The sequence below is a fragment of the Salvelinus alpinus genome, chromosome 36, assembly GCF_045679555.1.
Source record: "Salvelinus alpinus chromosome 36, SLU_Salpinus.1, whole genome shotgun sequence".
In the NCBI taxonomy this organism is placed as follows: Eukaryota; Metazoa; Chordata; class Actinopteri; order Salmoniformes; family Salmonidae; genus Salvelinus; species Salvelinus alpinus.
In genome coordinates, this window is record NC_092121.1 from 1,450,399 (window position 1) to 1,466,000 (window position 15,602).

At 45.7% G+C, this 15,602-nt stretch overlaps 1 protein-coding gene across 1 annotated transcript in view; it reads right to left on the minus strand.

Annotated features, from left to right (window-relative positions):
• The window catches only part of LOC139565439 (parvalbumin-7-like), a 48,425-nt gene extending 46,522 nt beyond the window's left edge, over positions 1-1,903 (minus strand). Inside the window, exon 1 of the mRNA XM_071385784.1 lies at positions 1,627-1,903. The gene's annotated coding sequence lies outside the window, so the exon portion shown is untranslated. The remainder of the gene's footprint in view (positions 1-1,626) is intronic.
• Positions 1,904-15,602: the final 13,699 nt, after the last annotated feature.

The following is a 15,602-nucleotide window of genomic DNA, read 5'->3' on the forward strand; positions in this document are numbered from 1 at the left end:
TTCCAGGTCTTTTTTGTGAATGGGATTTTACGGCTTTCTGCAGCCAGCACAGCTGATAGACCAACATTTTCATGACGTTCTCTCTATCCCCTCATCCCTCTCTCTTTCAATCCCTATCTCTCTCTCTCCATTTCTTTAATTCTGCCCGCTGCATGCATCAAACTGTTCTCTCTTTCAATGTTCTCAGACAGTTTCCTCAATACAGACCATTTCAATCTACACATCTCTTTCTATATTCCTCTCTTCTCACAAGTAACAGTGCACTGCATTACCACCTCTTTCTCGTTCTGTCTTTCTTTCTTTCTCTCTCCCTCCTCTGTCTCTACTTCATCGCTATCCCTCCCTTCTCTATTTCTCTACTTCCTTTATTCTGGCTGCCCAACCCTCCTCCTCTTTTTTTCCTGACAACTCATTATTCCCCTCATTCCCTCCATATGTCAGTTTATGCTTTCTCTCCTCTCTCTCACGTGCTCTTTTTCTCTTTCTCCCTCTCCCGGTCTCTCTCTCTCCTCTCTGTCCCATTAACTCCCTTGTGGTTGCTGAAGTTCTCCCCATCCCTCTATCCCTCTCTCTCCATCCCTCTCTCCCTCCCATATATACTTCAGGCTGGCCGTACTTTGCCGCACCAACGACAGTTTCCCAGAAATATAACGTCAATCTTACGGGCTGCTGTTTGCATGCCAGGAGTGCAGCTCTGTTTCTACAGATGTTATCAAAGGGGAGCAATCTAGAGTGAGAGATGAGGCAATCAGGGAGAAGGGGAAAGGAAGGGTAGGGAGGAGTGCAGGGTGTCCCAAAGTCTGTCGTAAAGTCACACTGATCGTCTCTGTATCTAAAGCCTGCATTATGACAAGTATACCCACCCGCACAGCCAACATCACTAATTATTTTCATTTGGACCCCCCTCCCTACAGTACGTCTCAGATTAAAGCGTACACTCCAACTCAGCCCAGCTCTCTGTCTCTCTCTGTTAGCCTGCTTGGTGTGTGCTGCTGGAGCAGCCACTCAAGCACAGCATTAGCACCAGACCCACAGAAGAGCTATCTAATAGATGTTCTATACCCCTCCTCCCTTCCCATTTCCCTCCTTCCCTCTCTCAATCTCTTTCTCTAATACAGTGCACACACACACTGAATGAAACATACACCATTCGGGGACCAATCGGAGTTGCCAGAGTTCAGGTCTTATTTGTGAATGGGATTTTACGGAGAGGCAGAGCTGCCGCTGCTTTATGCTTTCTGTAGCCGCACAGCTGATACACCAACATTTTCATGATATTCTCTCTATCCATCTCCATCCCTCTCTCCCTTTCTGCAATTCTGCCCGCTGTATGCATCAAACTGTTCTCTCTTTCTCTATTCTCAGACAGATTGAAATGGTGTGTCTTGAAGAAACTAAATCTCTTTCTTATATTCCTCTCTTCTCACAAGTAACAGTGCACTGCATTACCGCCTCTCCTCTCCACTCCTCTCTCCCTCTTCTTTTTCCACTTCATCTCTTCTCATTTCTGATTCTCCCCACTCCCTCTCTCTTTCTTTCCCTCGTCCCGTCTGCCTCCAGCATCAGTGATGATTGAGGGAAGCAGAGCCCCTCTCTCCTCTCCTCTCATCTTCCCCTATTTCTTACCTTTGTGAGAGTCTGTGTCCCGGTTGGTGCTGGAGCTTCAGTGGGATCGTCGGACGCTCAGGCGGACGGGCGGACCAGGAGCCTGGGAACCTTCTGTGAGCCAAAGAAAGGAGGAGAGGAAAAAAGAGAGAGTGAGAGAGAGAAATAAAGAAAGGTAGAAAGAGAAAGAGAGCGGGCGGTGCTGCTGAAGAGGAAGAGGGAGCGCTGAGTGGCTGGAGGTGAGATGAAGGGGAGAGAGAGAGGGAGGGAAAGATAAATGGAGAGGGAGAGAGGGCTGGATTGGGATAGGAGGGGATTTTGTGATGTGTAAGAGGAGGGAGGGATTGCAGCAGAGTGGAGGGAGATAGTGGAAGAAGGGATGGGGAGAGGAAGGGTGGCTAGGGAGATGGAGAAGAGTTGAGAGAGGAGGGAGGGGAGTAGAGGATAAGAACGTGATGCAGAAAAGGTGATGGAAAAGGGAAGAGTGGAGGAGTAGTACAAAGTGCAGCGAGGGATGAACCTCCTATAGATGAAGTGCTGATGAGAGACAAGAGAACATGTCAGTTTGGCCTGAGGCTGGGGGTGAGTGCACTTAGGAGTGAAAGTTTACGCGAAGGAGGTCAGAGGGAAAAAAAGAACATGAATAAATAGAGAGAAAGATTAAATTGAAATTCCCCTTCTTTCTCTGTCATCTGTCGTATGGTTATTTAGAAGGCTATTTTGAGGCTATTTTATACAAGTTAGGCTTTGTGTGAGGTTGAGCTGGTTCTAGATCAGTGCCTGCGGATAACTTCTATCCTTACCATGTGCATTACAGAATGAGAAATATCCCCATATCAACCTGCTGTTCCAACTTGGACTCGGGGGTAGACATAACATAGTAAATGTAAATCTGGTACACCCCATTTCGTATGATATGTTACGTATTACAATTCTTATTATATGTTACTAAATTGCAACTCATACAATATGTTACGAATTGCAATACGTAGAATTTGTTTCCGAATTTGCTAAACATATCATATGTTATGAATTCCAATTTATTGTGGCTAATGTTAGCTAGGTGGCGAGGTGGCTAATGCTAACATTCGCTCGGTGGCTAACGTTAGCTAGGCTAGGGCTTAAAGTTACGGTTAGGAGTTAGGTTAAAGAGTTAAGGGTTAGGGGAAAGGTTAGCTAACATGCTACGTAGTTGAAAGTAGATAAAAACTAGTAAGTAGTTGCTAATTAGCTAAAATGCTAAAGTTGTCTGCGATGAGATTCAAACACGTAACCTTCGGGCTGCTAGACGTTCGCATTATACGCCTACCCATCCAGCTTGACCTTGTGTTTTTTGCAGCCATACCAAATGGAACATATCATACTCATTTGAGTGTCCCAGATTTACATTTAGTACGTTATGTCTCGTCTATTAGACTTGGCTGGCTGTTCTGAACCTTGGCTCAGTGTTAGTTCTGGAATTCACAAAGTGTCTCTGAGCAGGAGTGCTGTGATCTAGGATCAACTTAGAGTTTTAGATCAAAATTATATTGATCAGGAGGACCTGATCCTTGATTAGCACCCCTACTATAAGTTCTTTTGTGAATAGGTGAAGGGGTCCCAGTTGATTTGCAGTGTTTGAGATGTTGAGAAGTCAGAGTGGACTTCTACATTAGCGATTGGAGAGGCTTTAGGTCCAGGGGTCCAGCATAGGGATTTTGACTTGACTTGAAAGCTGGGATACAGTGCCGCTCGCTACAACAGTATAGAACATAAAAGAGCACAGAATTGTCTATGAAAAGCTAGATTACGAAAGCTACATTCAGCCACTGCCCGAGCATTGGAAAGTGTGATTGCATCATCCTCCCTCAACTACATGTCATTAGCTGTGTGTGTGTGTGTGGGGGGGGGGGGTATGAGAGCGAGAGAGAGATAGATGGGGGTGCTTTAAGACAAAGCCAACATGTACTGTGGATGCGCATCCCCTCCGCTCTATATATCTCATTCAAAGGCAGTTTTCGAGAGTTATCTCCTCTCCCAGCCCGCTGCCATATCTCCCCAAAGCAATTCACTTAGATTAAAACCACAAGTGCCTTATAATCACAATAACGTATCGATAAAAGGGAGGCCGAACTTAACAGCTCTCTCCCATCCATCCCTCTCCATCTTATTGGTCTAAATGGTCCTATACAGTTACAATATAATCTCATTATCCATACAGGAAGAATTCCTTTAAAATGTTTCCACTTCTGAATAATAACCTGCTATAAAACATATAGGAATAGAATAGGGTGAATGGATCAGATGCTACTTTGTGTGTCATGCTGTGGGATCAGAGGAGGCTGGTGGGGTGAGCTATAGGAGGACGGGCTCATTGTAATGGCTGGAATTAATGGAAACCACATGCTTGACTCCGTTCCATTAATTCCATTCCAGCCATTACAAGGAGCCCTTCCTCATATAGCTCCTCCCACCAGCTTCCTCTATGAAATATTAGAGCCAATAGCATCCCACAGAATCATGACACACTAAGGTAATCACACGTTAGTGCAAGTCATTAAAAAATAAATATTATTTTTATTTTTATTAACAACATATCAATACAGGAAGTACATGGGGGAACACAAGTATATATGGATAATATACAATGGACAATTGAGCTAGGGGGTACAATATCACATTACACAAGGACCTTAAAACCTCTCTGGGGCAGCCAATAGCCAGGGAAAATACAGCGCGCCATATTCAAATAAAATGATATAAAAATCTAACTTTCATTAAATCACACATGTAAGATACCAAATTAAAGCTACACTCGTTGTGAATCCAGCCAACGAAAGCATAAGATGCTATTATCTGATGATAGCACAACAGTAAACAAAGAGAGTAGCATATTTCAACACTGCAAGCACGACACAAAACGCAGAAATAAAATATAAATCATGCCTTACCTTTGACGAAATTCTTTTGTTGGCACTCCAATATGTCCCATAATCATCACAAATGGTCCTTTTGTTCGATTAATTCCGTCGATATATATCCAAAATGTCAATTATTTGGCGCGTTTCATCCAGAAAAACACAGCTTCCAACTTGCGAAACGTCACTACAAAATATAACAAAAGTTACATGTAAACTTTACCAAAACATTTCAAACTACTTTTGTAATACAACGTTAGGTATTTTTAAACGTTAATAATAGATCAATTTGAAGATGGGATGATCTGTGTTCAATACAAAAAGAAAACAAACTGACCCAACATTTTTGGTAACGTGCCTCTCTCAAACGATTTACTTAATGTGCCCCTCATTTACGATTGCCTTACTTCTTCATTACACAAAGGAATAACCTCAACCGATTTCCAAGGACTGGTGACATCCAGTGGAAGCGGTAGGAACTGCAAACAAGTCCCTTAGAAATCTGGTGTCTCAATGAAAGCTCATTGAAAAGACAGTGACCTCAAAAAAATAAAAATTCTGAATGGTTTGTCCTCTGGGTTTTGCCTGCTACATACGTTTTGTTATTCTCACAGACATAATTCAACAGTTTTAGAAACTTCAGAGTGTTTTCTATCCAAATCTACTAATAATATGCATATCTTATATTCTGGGGATGAGTAGCAGGCAGTTGAATTTTGGCATGCTATTTATCCAAAAGTGAAAATGCTGCCCCTGTCACGGTTCATGAATCCACTGTCTCTCTCTCTCTCTCTCTCTCTCTCTCTCTCTCTCTCTCTCTCTCTCTCTCTCTCTCTCTCTCTCTCTCTCTCTCTCTCTCTCTCTCTCTCTCTCTCTCTCTCTCTCTCTCTCTCTCTCTCTCTCTCTCTCTCTCTCTCTCTCTCTCTCTCTCTCTCTCTCTCTCTCTCTCTCTCTCTCTCTCTCTCTCTCTCTCTCTCTCTCTCTCTCTCTCTCTCTCTCTCTCTCTCTCTCTCTCTCTCTCTCTCTCTCTCTCTCTCTCTCTCTCTCTCTCTCTCTCTCTCTCTCTCTCTCTCTCTCTCTCTCTCTCTCTCTCTCTCTCTCTCTCTCTCTCTCTCGTGTGGGCGTGGTTCCCAATCTCGGCCTGATTGTCTGCGCCAGCTGGAATCACTTATCTTCCCTTTATATGTTCTGTAACCAGTGTTTCTTGTTGTCAGATCGTTGTTACTTCCCTGAGGTTGTGTCGTGTGTCCGTGCTCATTCTCTCGCCGCCCTTGTGTGGATTATCTTCTGTGCTCCTTCCTACCCATCCGGACACACTCCCCTGGATTTCTCAGCACGCTATCATCGGAAGATGCGCCCTGGGTCGGATTCGGTCTGAGTACAGTCTGTCTGTCCTGTTGCTGCTGTAAACTGTATTCATTAAACCATCGTTGTTTGCATCTTGCATCCGCCTCTGTATTGTCACAGAACGATCTGACCAGACCATGGATGCAGCGAGTTCAACGAGTCTGACCGAATTCATTTCCCGCAGTATCACGAGAATGGATCAACAAGAGGAGAACATCTCCAGCACAGGTCGGGCAGTACAAGCCCTTGCGACGCAGGTATCCCAGCTGACCCAACAATTACAACATCTGAGGGGTCTCGCTGCGCCACCTACACCGGCAGTTCAACCCGCCCCGCCAGAGCCGGATTCCCAGCTAGAGCCACGGCTACCGACACCAGAGGGTTATTCAGGTGATCCTGACTATTGCAGAGCTTTTCTTACGAGATGTTCCATGCATTTCTCGTTGCAGCCACGGACCTTCAACCGTGAACAGTCTAAGGTAGCATTCGTACTCACACTGCTATCAGGCAAAGCGGCTCTTTGGGGAACGGCGGTGTGGGCGAACCAGGACCCATGCTGCACCTCTTTCCAGACACTCTCCGAGGAGATGAGAAGGGTCTTCGATCGGGCCGTGGCGGGTAGGGAGGCGGCCAGACTATTCGCTGACCTTCGCCAAGGAGACCGTTCAGTATCGGAATACTCCATCCAATTCCGCACTCTGGCCGCAGAGTGTCAGTGGAACGAGGAGGCGCAGTGGGACATGTTCCTGCATGGGCTGGAGGACCGGATCCAGAAGGAGATTTATGTTCTGGACCTTCCCAGGAGTTTAAATGGACTAGTGGAACTAGCCTTGAGGGTCGACGCTCGTCTGAGTCGTATTGGCCGCCGAGCATGCCTTAACAGACCGTATAACGACACGGAGGGCTGGCATGCCAGCGGCGGGAACACGGCCAGTTCAGCCTCCGCTCACGAACCCATGCAGCTGGGGAGAGCTCGCCTCTCCCGGGAAGAGAGGGAGAGGCGGAGATCCCAAGGACTCTGTCTCTACTGTGGTAGAGCGGGCCACTTTATCCACTCCTGCCCGGTAAAAGATCAGGCCCGGTAGTAAGTATGAGGCTACTATCGGGTGGTGTCACCACAGAGAAGACCTCATCATCTACTCTCCTCCCGGTAAGACTAAGATGGGCCACCCACACGCACGACACCCAAGCCTTACTGGACTCAGGAGCAGAGGGTAATTTCATGGACTTCAAGCTCGCTCACAAACTCCAGATTCCTATCACCTCACTCACGCACAAGATATCCGTCAACGCTCTCAATGGTCAAGAACTCTCCAACATTTCTCACACCACTGAACCTATCACACTCATCACTTCTGGCAATCACACTGAGACACTATCATTTCTACTCATGGACTCACCCCTTGCACCATTAGTTCTCGGCCACCCTTGGCTCACCCAACACAACCCCAGAGTTGACTGGGGTCATAACTCTATATCCATGTGGAGTAACAAGTGTCTTGAGTCCTGTTTAGTGTCTGCTTGTTCATCGGTGTCTGATTCTGTGTTTCTAGAGGAGGCAGTGGATTTGTCTAACGTGCCCGTTGAATACCTCGACCTGAAGGAGGTGTTCAGTAAGTCCCGTGCTGCTTCTCTTCCTCCGCATCGTCCCTATGACTGTGCAATAGAATTATTGCCAGGTGAGTCTCCGCCTAAAGGCAAGTTATATTCACTCTCTGTTCCTGAGAGGGAGGCTATGGAGAGATACATCTCTGATTCTCTGGCATCTGGATTCATTCGTCCTTCCTCTTCTCCAGCGGGGGCGGGGTCCTTCTTTGTGGGGAAGAAGGACGGATCTCTGCGTCCTTGCATTGATTACCGTGGGTTGAATAACATCACAGTGAAGAATACCTATCCCTTACCGTTGATGTCCTCAGCCTTTGAAAGGTTACAGGGAGCATCCGTGTTCACTAAGTTGGATTTACGTAATGCATATCATTTGGTTCGCATAAGGAGGGGGGACGAATGGAAGACCGCGTTTAACACCCCCAGAGGGCACTTCGAATATTTGGTCATGCCTTTTGGGCTATCCAACTCCCCAGCGGTTTTCCAGGCACTCGTCAATGACGTGCTGAGAGATATGATTGATCAGTTCATATATGTTTACCTGGATGACATACTGATTTTATCTTCTTCTCTCCAGGAACACGTTCAGCACGTCAGACGAGTGCTTCAGAGGTTGTTGGAGAATGGACTTTTTGTCAAGGCGGAGAAATGCATTTTTCATGCACAATCCGTTCCATTCATAGGTTACATCGTCTCGACTGAAGGTATTCGCATGGATCCTGACAAGGTTAAGGCTGTGGTGAATTGGCCAAGCCCAGATTCCCGTAAGGCCCTACAGAGGTTTCTGGGATTCGCCAATTTCTACCGGCGTTTCGTTCGCAACTTTAGCCAGATAGTCGCTTCTCTTACCGCCTTAACCTCCCCCAGAGTGACGTTCAGGTGGTCCGATACAGCCGAGGCTGCATTCGCCAAACTCAAGAGCCGCTTTGTTTTCGGCCCCCATCCTCATAGCTCCCGATCCCTCGCGTCAGTTCGTGGTGGAGGTGGACGCTTCAGAGGTGGGGGTAGGTGCGGTACTTTCCCAACGTTCCTCTTCTGACGACAAGATGCACCCTTGCGCGTTCCTTTCCCATCGGTTATCACCTGCGGAACGCAACTACGACATTGGCAACAGAGAGTTGTTGGCAGTGAAGTTAGCACTGGAGGAGTGGCGCCATTGGTTAGAGGGTTCGGGGGTACCTTTTATAGTTTGGACCGATCACAAAAATTTGGAATATATCAGAACCGCCAAGCGACTCAACTCCAGGCAGGCGCGGTGGGCACTCTTTTTCGGACGTTTTGACTTCTCTCTCTCGTATCGCCCGGGTTCCAAGAATGTCAAACCCGATTCCCTTTCTCGCATTTTTGACCATTCCGAACGCCCATCCACTCCCGAGTGCATCCTACCCGGGACCCTAGTGGTCTCCACACTCACATGGGAGGTTGAATCGAGGGTCAAAACGGCCTTAGAAGGGGTAAAGCCTCCGCCCGGTTGCCCGCCTAATCGGTTGTTTGTGCCGGAGGGGTGTCGGTCCGATGTTATTCGGTGGGGGCATTGCTCCAACGTAGCGTGTCATCCAGGAGTCAGCCGCACTAGCTTTTTGGTTAAGCAACGCTTTTGGTGGCCACTGATGGCTCGTGACATTCACAGTTTTGTCTTGGCTTGCTCGGTTTGTGCCACTGGGAAGACTTCTAATCGACCCCCAGATGGGTTACTCCAACCGCTGTCGGTCCCTTCGAGACCCTGGTCCCACATCGCGCTAGATTTTGTTACCGCCCTCCCGCCCTCCCAGGGCAAGACGGTTGTTTTGACCGTGGTGGACCGGTTCTCGAAGGCGGCTCATTTTATTCCCTTGCCTAAATTACCATCTGCCAAGGAGACAGCGGTAACTGTCGTGGATCACGTCTTTCGCTTACATGGCCTGCCGATGGACGTAGTTTCTGACAGGGGGCCCCAATTTGTGTCCAAGTTTTGGCAAGAGTTTTGTAGGTTACTGGGAGCGAGTGTCAGTCTGTCTTCAGGGTTTCATCCCCAGAGCAACGGTCAAACGGAGAGGGCCAACCAAGATTTGGAGAGAGTGTTGCGATGTTTGGTTTCTAAGAATCCCTCTTCCTGGAGTCAACAACTCTCTATGGTTGAGTACGCTCACAATTCGTTGCCAGTGGCAGCCACGGGTCTCTCTCCGTTTGAGTGTAGTTTAGGTTACCAGCCACCTATCTTTCCCAGTACGGAGTCCGAGGTCACTGTTCCCTCCGCTCACGCTTTCATCCAGAGGTGCCGTCACGCATGGAGCAGAGCCCGTGAGACTCTTCTCCGGGTGGGGGCGCGCACCAAGGCTAAGGCCGATCGCCGCCGGTCGAAGCCTCCGGTATACGTCGTTGGCCAAAGAGTGTGGCTTTCTACTAAGAACATTCCACTCCGATCCGTTTCGAACAAGCTTGCCCCCAAATTTATCGGCCCGTTCAAAGTCACCAGGATCATTAGTCCGGTGGCGGTCCGGCTCAAGCTTCCTCCGGCGTATAGGAGAATTCATCCTACCTTTCATGTGTCTAAAATAAAACCTGTGTTTCAGGCACGCATTAACCCGCCGGTCCCGGTTCCCCCGCCGCCACGACTTGTTGATGGGGAACCCACCTTTTCTGTCAATCGTATTTTGGACTCTAGAAGGAGGGGACGCGGATTCCAGTACCTGGTGGACTGGGAGGGTTACGGTCCGGAGGAGAGAAGTTGGGTACCTGCTAGGGACATTCTGGATCACTCCCTTATCGATGATTTCAATCGACAGGTAAATTCGCCTGGGAACGCCAAGAGGCGTTCCTAGGGGGGGGGGTATTGTCACGGTTCATGAATCCACTGCCTCCCTCTCTCTTTCTCTTTCTCTTTTTCTCTCTCTCTCTCTCTCTCTCTCTCTCTCTCTCTCCCGTGTTTGTGTGGGCGTGGTTCCCAATCTCGGCCTGATTGTCTGCGCCAGCTGGAATCACTTATCTTCCCTTTATATGTTCTGTAACCAGTGTTTCTTGTTGTCAGATCGTTGTTACTTCCCTGAGGTTGTGTCGTGTGTCCGTGCTCATTCTCTCGCCGCCCTTGTGTGGATTATCTTCTGTGCTCCTTCCTACCCATCCGGACACACTCCCCTGGATTTCTCAGCACGCTATCATCGGAAGATGCGCCCTAGTCCCTGGGTCGGATTCCGTCTGAGTACAGTCTGTCTGTCCTGTTGCTGCTGTAAACTGTATTCATTAAACCATCGTTGTTTGCATCTTGCATCCGCCTCTGTATTGTCACAGCCCCCTGCCCTGAATAAGTTTTAATTTCATAATTCTAACAGCTTTTCTGTTAGTAATTTAATTGTCTTAAAATACAGTTCAATACATGTTTGTAGGGTAAGAAAATGTGTTTTTTTTGTTTGTAAATTTACATTTGTCTTTGTCCAAAAGAATAATTAAATTAATTACATAAAAACGTTTCAGCTTATTTCTATCGTACGTAAAGAATCCAAGCAGTACATCTCTCCACAATAGTGTAAGATCTTCATAAATGTGTTCAATTATACATCTACTGATGTCTTGCCACAGTTTTCTTACATGAATACAATGCCAAAAAAGATGCAACACTGTTTCTGGGTGGTCATTACAAAAGAAGCAATTTGAGTTGATGTGTTCGTGCAAGTCATTACTGTGACCTAGTAGCGTAGAAATGATGAAATGTCTATCAGTAACAAAAAGAAGAAGCCCTGGATAAAAGCCATTTTATGAGATGTATAAGTATCTCCTGAAAATAAAGGCTTCTCCTGAAAATCTATTTCTGAGAAGAGTGCCTATTAGGAAAACAGTCCATATGATTGTGAACTCACTATGGAATGGTTTTCTAAAAATAAACATGACATTGAAAATCAAATTTCCTTTTCTGATCAAGTGAAATGAGAGTAACATTTTGTGGTCACTAGATGGGAGTGGTGAGGTTAATATGAATTGCGTTTGCCTACGGGCATTTTGAGAGGTTTATTAGCATAAGGGCATTACGAGGGAGCCAGGGGTCGGCTCAGCTTCCCTGAATGAGACGTTAGCTCCTCAAAATGCAAAAATATTTCAATGAACCAAACACCCGCACCTCTCTGTAATGGTTTAAACCATTTATTTATATGTGGCAGAGTTGTCATCCAGTAGTGTAGAATTTCGGACTCAGCTGAGCTCCTTTGCGCGTCTTCATTTTCGCCATTTGTTTGCCATGCTTCCATGATAAAAAAAAATATTGAATCGTTGTTTTCTTTTGTCAGTCAACTATTTAGAGCGCTCATTGCTTTGTTTTTCAGGTGCTCGCGGGTACTGGTGTTCTTTATTCCATCAATATCCAGGCTGTATGATTGGGAGTCCCATAGGGCGGCGCACAATTGGCCCAACGTCGTCCGGGTTTAGCCGGTGTAGGCCGTCATTGTAAATAAGAATGCGTTCTTAACTGACTTGCCTAGTTAAATAAAAGTTAAATAAAACATTTATATTTGTTTTCTTTTTCCTGGATCAGCTGATGATGGTCGACAATATCACTAGACAACCAGCCTACAGCTAGACACCAATGCGCATCCAATCCATCCAACATACGTTAATGACAGTAGTCCTATAGTTTACTTTTCAGGTTAGAAGCATTACATTTTGCAACGGCATAGGCCTACATTATTTTAGATTTGTGTTCCCATGAAAACTGTTTTCACAGTGAAACGTAATGAAACGTTACGTAGGCATAGTTACACTTAGACCTACAGTGCATTTTCGCTGATCTCCAAGATCTTTGATTCGTAACAGGGTTTAAGTTCAGTGTTCTAATTCAATTGTTAAATGCGTAATAATGACAAATAGCACTGTCATTAATGTAAGGAAAGAAAGGTATGTTTCACGATTTGTGAAGACTCCAAGCATTAACGCATGAACTAGGGTGTAACATGTTTTGATTCAACTCGTATTACTATATATTGAATGTAGGATACCTATTCTGGGTGTGTTCATGTGGCAGTAGCGTAGGCCTAGTGCAAGGTAAACACAAGCAAACACTGTTAACCACCTTTTTTTTATGCGTTGAAGGTATAAGCAGTATTAGTTCATCATCCGGCAATCAGAGTTTACGCACATATTTTTTTTAACAATAGGTCACTGGCAGGCCTTTTTGAAGTTCATGGTAATATACATTGTAGCCTAGTCTAGTAAGTTGACCATCCTGTATTTCCCGGGACAGTTTCAGCCCCATTTCAGGTGTCCCGACTTTTCAGGCTACAAAAAAAGGTCAATTTTTCAGTAAGAGCATCAATTAATGTAGGACTAATCAATATAGAACTAATTAATGTAGGCCTAATCAATATAGAACGTATTAATTTAGGCCTAATCAATATAGAACTAATTAATGTAGGCCTAATCAATGGCAATCTGCAGATGTCCTTAGGCACACTTTTTGGTGTTTTGTAACAGATGTCTCTCTCCACTGGGATTCTCTGCCTCTAACCCTGTTACAGGGGCTGAGTCACTGGCTTGCTGGTGCTCTTTCATGCCGTCCCTAGGAGGGGTGCGTCACTTGAGTGGGTTGAGTTACTGACGTGATCTTCCTGTCTGGGTTGGCGCCCCCCCTTGGTTTGTGCTGTGGTGGAGACCTTTGTGAGCTATACTCGGCCTTGTCTCAGGATTGTAAGTTGGTGGTTGAGGATTTCCCTCTAGTGGTGCGGGGGCTGTGCTTTGGCAAAGTGGGTGGGGTTATATCCTTCCTATTTGGCCCTGTCCGGGGGTTTCTTCAGATGAGGCCACAGTGTCTCCTGACCGCTCCTGTCTCAGCCTCCAGTATTTATGCTGCAGTAGTTTGTGTCGGGGGGCTAGGGTCAGTTGGTTACCTGGAGTACTTCTCCTGTCTTATCCAGTGTCCTGTGTGAATTTAAGTATGCTCTCTCTAATTCTCTCGTTCTCTCTTTCTCTCTGAGAACCTGAGCCCTAGGACCATACGTCAGGACTACCGGGCATGATGACACCTTGCTGTCCCCAGTCCGCCTGGCCTTGCTGCTATTCCAGTTTCAACTGTTCTGCCTGTGGTTACGGAACCCCTACCTGTCCCAGACCTGCTGTTTTCAACTCTTAATGATCGGCTATGAAAAGCCAACTGAGATTTATTCCTGATTATTATTTGACCATGCTTGTCATTTATGAACATTTTGAAAATCTTGGCTCTCTAATTTTCTCCTTCTCTCTTTCTTTCTCTCGGAGGACCTGAGCCCTAGGACCATACGTCGGGACTACCGGCCGTGGTGACTCCTTGCTGTCCCCAGTCCGCCTGGCCTTGCTGCTATTCCAGTTTCAACTGTTCTGCCTGCGGTCATGGAACCCCTACCTGTCCCAGACCTGCTGTTTTCAACTCTTAATGATCGGCTATGAAAAGCCAACTGAGATTTATTCCTGATTATTATTTGACCATGCTTGTCATTTATGAACATTTTGAAAATCTTGGCTCTCTCTAATTTTCTCCTTCTCTCTTTCTTTCTCTCGGAGGACCTGAGCCCTAGGACCATACGTCAGGACTACCGGCCGTGGTGACTCCTTGCTGTCCCCAGTCCGCCTGGCCTTGCTGCTATTCCAGTTTCAACTGTTCTGCCTGCGGTCATGGAACCCCTACCTGTCCCAGACCTGCTGTTTTCAACTCTTAATGATCGGCTATGAAAAGCCAACTGAGATTTATTCCTGATTATTATTTGACCATGCTTGTCATTTATGGAAATTTTGAAAATCTTGGCTCTCTCTAATTTTCTCCTTCTCTCTTTCTTTCTCTCGGAGGACCTGGGCCCTAGGACCATGCGTCGGGACTGCCGCCCGTGGTGACTCCTTGCTGTCCCCAGTCCGCCTGGCCTTGCTGCTATTCCAGTTTCAGCTGTTCTGCCTGCGGTTATGGAACCGCCACCTGTCCCAGACCTGTTGTTTTTCAACTCTTGATGATCGGCTATGAAAAGCCAACTGAAAATTATTCATGATTATTATTTGACCATGCTTGTCACTTATGAACATTTTTGAACATCTTGGCATAGTTCTGTTATAATCTCCACCCGGCACAGCCAGAAGAGGACTGGCCACCCCTCATAGCCTGGTTCCTCTCTAGGTTTCTTCCTAGGTTTTTGCCTTTCTAGGGAGTTTTTCCTAGCCACCGTGCTTCTACACCTGCATTACTAGCTGTTTGGGGTTTTAGGCTGGGTGTCTGTACAGCACTTCGAGATATTAGCTGATGTACGAAGGGCTATATAAAATAAAATTGATTGATTGAATTGATTGATTGATGTCTATTTCAGTTCATCAAATGGCACAGGTATACAAGCAGTTTGGATGCTGGAATTATTTTGGAGTGGACGAACATGCCTACTTTTTGAAGTGATTCGTTTGACAATCAGATGAAAATATCATGACTGGTTGTGTTCATGCCATATTAAAAGGTCATGCATTTTTTATTATTAGGCTCATAAAAATGTTTCAATACAGAGTGTAATGGTGTAATTCGCACTCTGCATAATGGTGATATAGAAGTAGTGCGAATTTCAACACTACACATAACACCTTTCAAAAACCTAACAATATCACTATTATAATCTAGGATGGGAAGGGCATTTGTGAACTTGTGTTGAGAACAGTAAGGACTTCCTCATTAGTTACTGTATGTATACATTTCTCTCAACACTATAACGTGTGAAAGTGCGAAAGTGCAACCAACAACTAATATTTGATGATAGAATGTCATCTCCATCAAATACCCACAAAACAATTCTAAGAGCACATTTTTCAGAGAAAGAAAGAGGAACTGCTTGGTTTGACACTTGCTTACAGGAAGTTAAAGAAAGAGAGACACAACAACACATTAAAACATTTCAGAGGGGTATACTACAAAGCAGAATCTAGCCAGCTAACTTGAATAATACTCAGAAATAACTATTGATTTTCTAGTTAATTAAGAAAGATAAACTTAGATATGTGTTTTTGGTTGTTGAGCCAATAAAGACCATGCCCATGTCAAGCTTATCTTTAAAAAAAGAAAGAAAAAATATGAATATTTAAGCTAGTTATCTGGCTAACACCTTGATCCTCCTTAGTTCTGCCGGTCTCAAAATGACAGATAGTTACACTGTGTCATGTCTACTCCTGCTACGGTACTCGATGTTG